An 8,090-nucleotide genomic window follows, 5' to 3' on the forward strand; every position below is an offset into this window, starting at 1 on the left:
CAAAAAGGAAATAGGTTCACATAAACTGGAATAGAGGTAGTACTTTACTAACTTTTACTTTTGTGTCTATTTCGTCAAGTCTAATATTTCTTATTGGTTGCTCTGCTCTCAGTTACTTTATTTGGTTGCGAAGGGTCGGGAGCCAAGGTAGACTTCAAGGCTTTGACCCCGAACCTGAGAGAACATTTCACAAGGGGTTGAGAGAAGCAAGGGACACGGATAATCTTCAGGCACTTGTTTAACTACTTGGGGACATGGCAGACGAGTAACATATGGCAGTTTAGGAGGTGGCGATGCCTAGCATTGCTAATGTCACCTCCATCATTGTGAAGCGCAGAAGCACTGGGCACTTTAGGCTGAAACTGAGCATGATCCAACTGCTACATACAAATCGGCAATTTATGGGTCTTCTACATGAGGATCCACAACAACACGTTCAGAACTTCTTGGAGATTAGTGGTACTTATATCACCAATGGAGTCATTCGGGACTATGTGAGGCTTACAGTATTTTCGTTCTCTCTGTAGGGAAAAGCAAAGAGATAGTTAAAGGTGGAACCATCTAACTCTATTACATCATGGAATGATCTCGTTCATAAAGTTTTGGCACAGTTCTTCCCCTTAGGCAAAACTACAAAGATCAGAAATAAAATAGTCGCTTTTAAACAAAAGGCGGGCGAGTCCTTCTATTCAGCTTGGGAGAGGTTCAAGGGGCTGCTTCGGGACTGTCCTCTTCACAACCAAACTAATGAAGTGTTGGCTCATACCTTCATAGAAGGGCTACACTCGGAGACCTAGATTGCGGTACATGCTGGAGCAGGTGGTCAAGTGTTGGAGAAATGTTTTGATTAAATATATGCATTGCTGAACAAATTCTCCAAAAATAATCCTGACTGGCAAGGAGAGATGGGCAGACACACAGTTCAAAAATCTGCAGAGGTCCTTGAGTTAGATGTTATTTCAGCATTATCAACGCAGGTTGCCACATTGGCCAACCAAGTCAATAATATGACCCTGGTCATCAATAAGCAGCAAGCTCAGCCAGTGCAGCGGGTTCATGTAGTTTGTGAAGTATGCGGAGAGGGTCACACGAGCGATCTATGCCGAGCAAATTTAGAGTATGTATGTTTCGTGGGTAATGCAAATCAAGGCCAGAAAAATCAGTATGGGAACACCTACAATCCAAGCTAGAGGAACTACCTAAACTTTTCTTGGGTCGAAATCAAGGTACTCATAATCAGTACAGGCCACAAGCCCCTCAATAACAATATAGACCACCACAGGCTAAACAACCAACAAACTCAACGAGCCATATAGAGGTGATGCTAAAGAAATTGATGGCTGACTAACATGCCCAAGAGGCAGCCTACTAAGCAGCCATTCGAAATTTAGAGCCACAAATGGGGCAACTTGCGAGTGTCCAGAATACTCGGCCAGCTAGGGCCCTTCCTAGTGATACTGAGCCTAATCCTAAAGCTCAAGTCAATGCGATTACCTTGAAAAATGGATGAGCATTAGAAGAAGGTCCAAGGAAAAAGAAGTATACAACTAGGCTTGAAGAAGAATTGGTTCCTAAGCCAGTTGAGGAAACTGAGAAAGAAAGCGAAACACCAGAGCCAGTAATTGTACAAGGCTACCACCTCTGTTTCCACAAAGACGGTAGAAGCAAAAAGATGGCGCTATGTACAAGAATTTCTTAGATATTCTGAGTCAAGTGCGTGTGAATTTTCCTTTGGTGGAAATTTTGCAGGAAGTGCCTAAATATGCAAAGTATCTCAAAGATATTTTGGCAAACAAGCGAAGACATATAGAGTTTGAAATAGTTGCACTTACTGAAGAGTGCAGTGCTAAAGGTTAGAGTAAACTTCCTCCTAAGTTTAAGGATCCTGGGAGTTTCACAATTTCTCTGTCTCTTGGGAAACAAGAAGTTGGTAGAGCCCTGTGTGATTTAGGGGCTAGTATAAATATGATGTCATCGTCTTTGTTCAAGTAACTAGGATTGGGGCCCCTTAGGCCTACTAAAGTCACTTTACGGTTGGCAGATAGGTCACTAGTGATACCAGAAGGAATTATTGAAGATGTTCCAGTTCGAATAGGAAAGCCTATTCTTCGTGCTGATTTTATTATTCTTGATTACGAGGAATATGAGAAAGTGCCCATTATTTTGGGGGCAACCGTTTTAGCTACGGGTGGAGCGATTATTGATGTGAGGGAAGGGAAGTTCAAGATGAGAATTGATAATGAGGAAATCACTTTTAGTGTATAAGTCACTTAAGCTCCCTAAGTATTATGAGGACTTGTGCATGATTATTGTGGTGGAATCGAAGGGGATAAAGCAGAGTCCTTATGTGAACTGTAGTGATCCAGACGGAAAAACTACATTAGAGGAGGTAGTGTTGCAAGCTGAGTGTGTAAAAATGATTGATAAAAGAGCCAGAAATGAAAGAGGAGATCTTCATAGAGCGTGTAAAAAGGCTAGACATCATGGGAGAAGGAAGAAGTGCCGCGACATTAAATCAAGCGCTTGTTGGGAGGCAACCCAACTTGAATTTTATTTTTATTTTATTTTTATAGTGTCACATTTTGTTTTGTTTTTGATTTGTAGATTAGGGGAAGTCTGAGTACTCAGAGTTGAAGATGAGGAGCATGTTTGAGTTTAAGTGTGGGATAGTGATGTTCCTTAATATTGAGGATCATGCTGCTAGCTAGGCCCTAGAGGGTCTTAGGGAGTATTTCTCATCCTTATTTTAAAAGTTTTCTCTATGATCCATGCATCAAGGACAATGCATGGTATAAGTGTGGGGTGGTGAAATTACTTTATGTGTAGTGTAATTGTATAAACATTGTCATTATTTTTATTTTAGCTTAGAGTAGTAGACAAATATTGGGTGAAAAAAATAACAAAAAAAATCAAAAGAGCTCGGACTTTTTCCGACGATGGATCTCTTGGACAAGTTTCTTGAGGGATTAAGGTCCGATTGAAAACACCAAAAAGATTTTCTTTTGATTTTATTAGGATAGTTAGGTAGTAATTCTCTTGGTTTTTCTTTAGGCACCGGTTCGTTTTCAAGTGTGTAGCTTGAACCGGGTATTTTCTTTTCTTTTTTTTTAGGAAATAATAGGAAGAAGATTTGATTGCTCTTATGTGCCTTTTGACTTATTTGATGCTATTATAGTTAGGCCTTAGCATGCAAATTACCTTCCTAATATGTTTTGACAAAAATTAATCCCATAGATGAATTGAACAACCTGTTTATGACGAGTTCTCTCATTTTCTTGACTCGTAAATCATGTACTATTTTATTGCTTAATACTTCTAGACTATGTGATGACTTACTTTGACTTGAGAGTTGGAATGCAACCGTCTTGAATGGGTCATGTGCATTGTGTGATGTGAGGTCTTGATTGTATTTTGTGCTATCCTATGTTAGTCTAGAACTTGCCTCGTGTGTTAGTCGAAGCGAAATAATTAAGTTTTGTAAGTCTAGGAGATAATGTAGGAGTTTCTTTGATCGTTCATTGAGCTATTATGCCACAATAAATGAAATTATCCTTAGATAGCCCAGTTGCATCTATAAATCTTATCTTTGGCACCCACATTATAAGCCGAATATCATTTTGTTCTTAGTTGAATATTTGCCACCGAAAGCACTTAAATTGCTAGAAGAATAAGGTGAGAGTTGGGGTACTTTTTGAGTGGAATCATAGAAAGGTCAAAGAATGCACATACTTGTTGAAAGATCATTAGCCAGGCACATTTAAATTTATGGAGAGTGTTGAAAAAGAGAAAATAAGAAAAGATAAAAGCAAATAAAATACAAATAGAGAAAAAATAAAAACAGAAAATATATCTCCTATTCATATTGATCTGGGCTAGTAAATGTATAGATGTGTTTAAAGAGAAAGGGCTAAAATGTATATGGTTTCATGGCATGGCTCGAGTTGGTCATGAAGAGTGTGTACTTGAATGTTAAATGTAGTGTGTTAAAGTACTTAGGAGGGTTAGTCACTATACCAAAACATATCCTACCTGTCCCTCACCCTTCATTACAACCCGTAAAGATCTAATTGATCCTAGACTTCGGGAGCTTAGATTAGTAGAGATATACATTATGCGCAAGCCTATGGTACGACTGCGGGATGCACATGAATTTTTTTATTAGAGTGAGTGCTTCTTTGTTGATGTATGTGATGTCATTAAATTATATTCGAAAGCATATTTGAATGTGTGGACGAAATACTCTCTTATTCTTTGGTGAGGCACATGATTCCATGAGGAATAGGTAAAGTTATTAAACATCTCTTGTTAGGTGAATACACAAGTTGAGAGTGCTTATTGGCGACGAGCCGGTCTATGAGGTTGGGTGGTTATGGGCCGGTTGTTTGAGTGTTTTAAATTGTTCACTAATATTCAGTCATCTGAAAGTTGGGAAAGGTATGAATGTGTATGCAATGGCTAAATTGTTGGTATCAACCATGGTCATAGGTGTAGTATGTTGAATTGCTAAGTGTTCCTGCATTGTATGATGTCTTGCGTTGCATTGTTTGGTTAGCAAGGTTTTAGGTTGCTCGAGGACGAGCAAGAGATTAAGTGTGGGGGTGGTGATGTTTGGATAAAAATCCATATTTTTGTATGTAGTTTGCCTTGCATACCTCGATCTTGTTAACTTTAGTGTGAATATTTGTGACTCGAGCTTAATGGCATTTATATGTGTAGGAGTCAATTAGAAGTGATTTGGATAGTCTGCATACAAATTGAAGTAAAAACAAAAGAATTTCGAGGAAGTACGACTTTGGTGCCCAGGTTCACGCCAGGCACCAACCAAAACGCTAAGGGCGTCAGAGCACAAAAGTGGAAAATGTCTGGTGCCCAGGTTCACACCAGGAACCATCCAAAATACCGTTGACAGCAAGCTAAAAAGTTCAGTGTCCAATTTCGTGTAGCGTGATACCCAAGGGCAGATTTTGTCCTAATTTGGCTGGGACTTGGTGATTTTAACCTTACACGTGCCCAACAAGTATAAAAGGGGTTCTAAACCTATTTGTGTGTGTATGGGGGGGGGGAGATGGACATTATTTGGAAGCGAGAACATCACGTGGAAAACCTTTTGGAGTAGAAAATTATCGAGTTCTTCATTCCTTCAACTTTTCTTTGTAATTTGTTGATGCAAAATACAGATATTTTCTAATACGAACATGAGTGGCTAAGCACTCTAGTTTTTGGGGTTGTGGTTTAGTCATTGAATATTATTGTTCGAAGTTGACTTTACCTTGATTAAAATTCGCTAATATATGATTGTTTCTTCAATTCTGTGATTAATTGCTTGATTGTCTGGCCAATAGTTATGTTCTATTTACTATATATGCTATGCTTGGGAAAGCTACGTCTAGATTAGAGAAGAATTGAAGAAGGCATGATCTTAACTCTGAGTGAGGGGAGGATTTGTGGTTAGGATAGAAATATACCTAATCACCATACTCAATTGAATATCGTAATCTTAATTCATTATTAATAGATTAACTCTGTAGGAACATAGGCGTTAATGTATTTTGAATAGGTGAGTAGTAATTCGGGAGAATACTACGAGAGAAATTACTCGATTAATTAGCAACCATAAGCGAATTGTATGAAAATGAGAGTTAATGAAAATATAATAGGATTGGTGAATTGATCACAACTCTGGAATGTTTATCTCTACTGAATTCTCAACAACCGTTTTCTGCGTGTTTAATTAGTTAAGTTTTACAGTCATTGCTTAGTTATAATCACACATTCAGCTCTAATTGACTCGGCTGAATAACAATTTCAGTGAAACTAGTAGGTAGTTAGCACAAGTATATGCGGGTTCGATACTCTACTTATCATTATATTACTTGTTGACCACGTATACTTACATGTGCATTTGGGAGGAACAAGTACGATAATCAACTTACACTCAATAATTATCAAGTCTAATCCCAACAAAGAAGCGTCGAGGTTTTGATAAAAAATACTCACTTCTCATAATTTGTACAATTAATAAATATATATAATAACACAGAAACAACTAAGAAAATAGCAGATATAAATAATAAGGTACATAGTTAGAGTAATAGACAATAAGCATGCTTTCTCTCATAACATGATCAAAAGCATTTACCAGTACATGAAATCTGTATATAAAGGTGAATGCATCAACTATCATTTATTTGAATGCTTCTACAAAAGTTTAGAATGTTTATGCACGACAAAGACTCAAACTTTACATCAATCTGATACCTCAAAGTATCCAACAACATGTTAATAAGTCTGATACATATATAAAATACATCAAATAGCATATGTAGATGATACATATTAATTCAGCAGGTTAAATACATCAATAGACATAGATGATCTTTTAAACAAAATAAAGCTTCCACTAAAAACTGTGTGTATGCCACTAAGAAAGAAATATGGGAGAGCGACTCTAGAGGGGTGGATCCCAATTAAACACTACACGTTCAAGTCAATTAAATTTGGAAGAATAATTCTCAATTCGAAAGTGTTAAGTTGGAAGAGTTGACCAAGATTTGACTTTTGAGTAAATGACTGATGAGTGTAGATTTTGACCACTTATTGTAAGGCCCCGTTAAAATTTCCTAATGATTTATGATTTTAAAGTGCGCCAACGGTATTTTGTGTTCGAGTATTAAAGGAGACCCATGCGATAGAACCACATTATTTTGAAATGAAAAATATATGTTTAAGGTGTATTGGAACATACTAAGGAGTTTTATAAATGGCAAGAATTTGGGTGGAACAAGTTGGATACATTAAGTGGAAAGGATGTCTTAATTCGCACAAGATCCTACTTAAAATGTATGTTGCTACCAAACTATAAGGACTTAGGAGGATATATACCTGTCACATTAAAACCCTTTGAGTCTAGTTACCAACGCATCAAACCGTTCATCATTTGGACACTCCTACAAGAAGTTATGACCAAATTTCCAAAGGCTAGCAGAATGTGATGCTGCGGTCAATTTCGCGATCGCAGAATCATTCCGCAAACCGCATAAGTGGTCTGCGGACCGCAGAATGGTCGCAGACTTGACCAGTTTAGCCCAGTTCTGGGAAGCAATTTCTCAGTCCATTTTTCGGACCGCATACCTATTCTGCGACCGCAGATTTGAGTTTGGAGGGTCCATTTTCCTATTTTTATAACCCGACCCCAATTTGATAAATAGTCTTTGGGGCTCATTTTGAAGGCAAAAATCTGATATTTTTAGGAGAAGTGAGAGTGTTCTAGAGAGAGGAAGAAGCTCAAGTGCTTTGTTCATCAAGATCTTGTCCAAGCTTTGAAATCCAACAAGGAAATCTCACAAGATCTTTACTGAAAGGCAAGACTGTAATCCTAGTCTTTAATTTCGAGTTTGGGGGATAAATGATGGGTGATTGGGAGTATATTATGTACCAATAAGGTTTGTGGGAAGATTTTTGAGCTCAAATAAGTAAAGATTGGGTTGGGGAATAAAGGAAATCTTGCCGAAGAACCTTGTAGCCAAATTAGCACACTAGTGTTTGATGAAATGCTTAAATGAGCTGAAACCATGAATATCTTCCTAATTTGGGTTAAATTTTGTTATGTTTCAAAATAGGTTGGGATTGCTAGGATTTTCGGAGCGTTGTAGTAATTTAAGGAAAGCTCAAATCGAGGTATGTTGTTTAAACTTCTCTCCTAGAATTGAATCCCATGATGTTCTTGTAAGTCTCGAGTTATCCGTTATAAATTAACTATTCCGAATAAGCATTGTGTTGAAAGGTATATGTTCAAAATGTGTTCCGGATGCTCTTATCATATGATGTTATCCTTCGAGAATGTGTTCAAAGCATGAGTTGGGTATAGAAATGTTATGACTACAAGTAGTGTTTCAAGTGAAGGCTATTATGCCAAGGTGTACTAAAAGTCGTGATTAGAGATTCTTTGTTGTCGATAATATATAAAGATGCTCGAAAGTGAAATAAGTGAATTGGGGATATAGAGTGCCAAGAATGAAAGTTATACTTATGGCTAGTGGCGCCAATGAAATGAGATGATGTTTATGATGATAATCCTTGAAAGTAAAGAA

At 37.6% G+C, this 8,090-nt stretch overlaps 1 non-coding gene across 1 annotated transcript; it reads right to left on the reverse strand.

Annotated features, from left to right (window-relative positions):
- Positions 1-635: 635 nt before the first annotated feature.
- LOC142174072 (small nucleolar RNA R71) lies at positions 636-742 on the reverse strand. Its single transcript, XR_012703423.1, has one exon. It is a non-coding gene; the product is annotated as a small nucleolar RNA R71 (small nucleolar RNA).
- Positions 743-8,090: the final 7,348 nt, after the last annotated feature.

The sequence above is a fragment of the Nicotiana tabacum genome, chromosome 19, assembly GCF_000715075.1.
Source record: "Nicotiana tabacum cultivar K326 chromosome 19, ASM71507v2, whole genome shotgun sequence".
In the NCBI taxonomy this organism is placed as follows: domain Eukaryota; kingdom Viridiplantae; phylum Streptophyta; class Magnoliopsida; order Solanales; family Solanaceae; genus Nicotiana; species Nicotiana tabacum.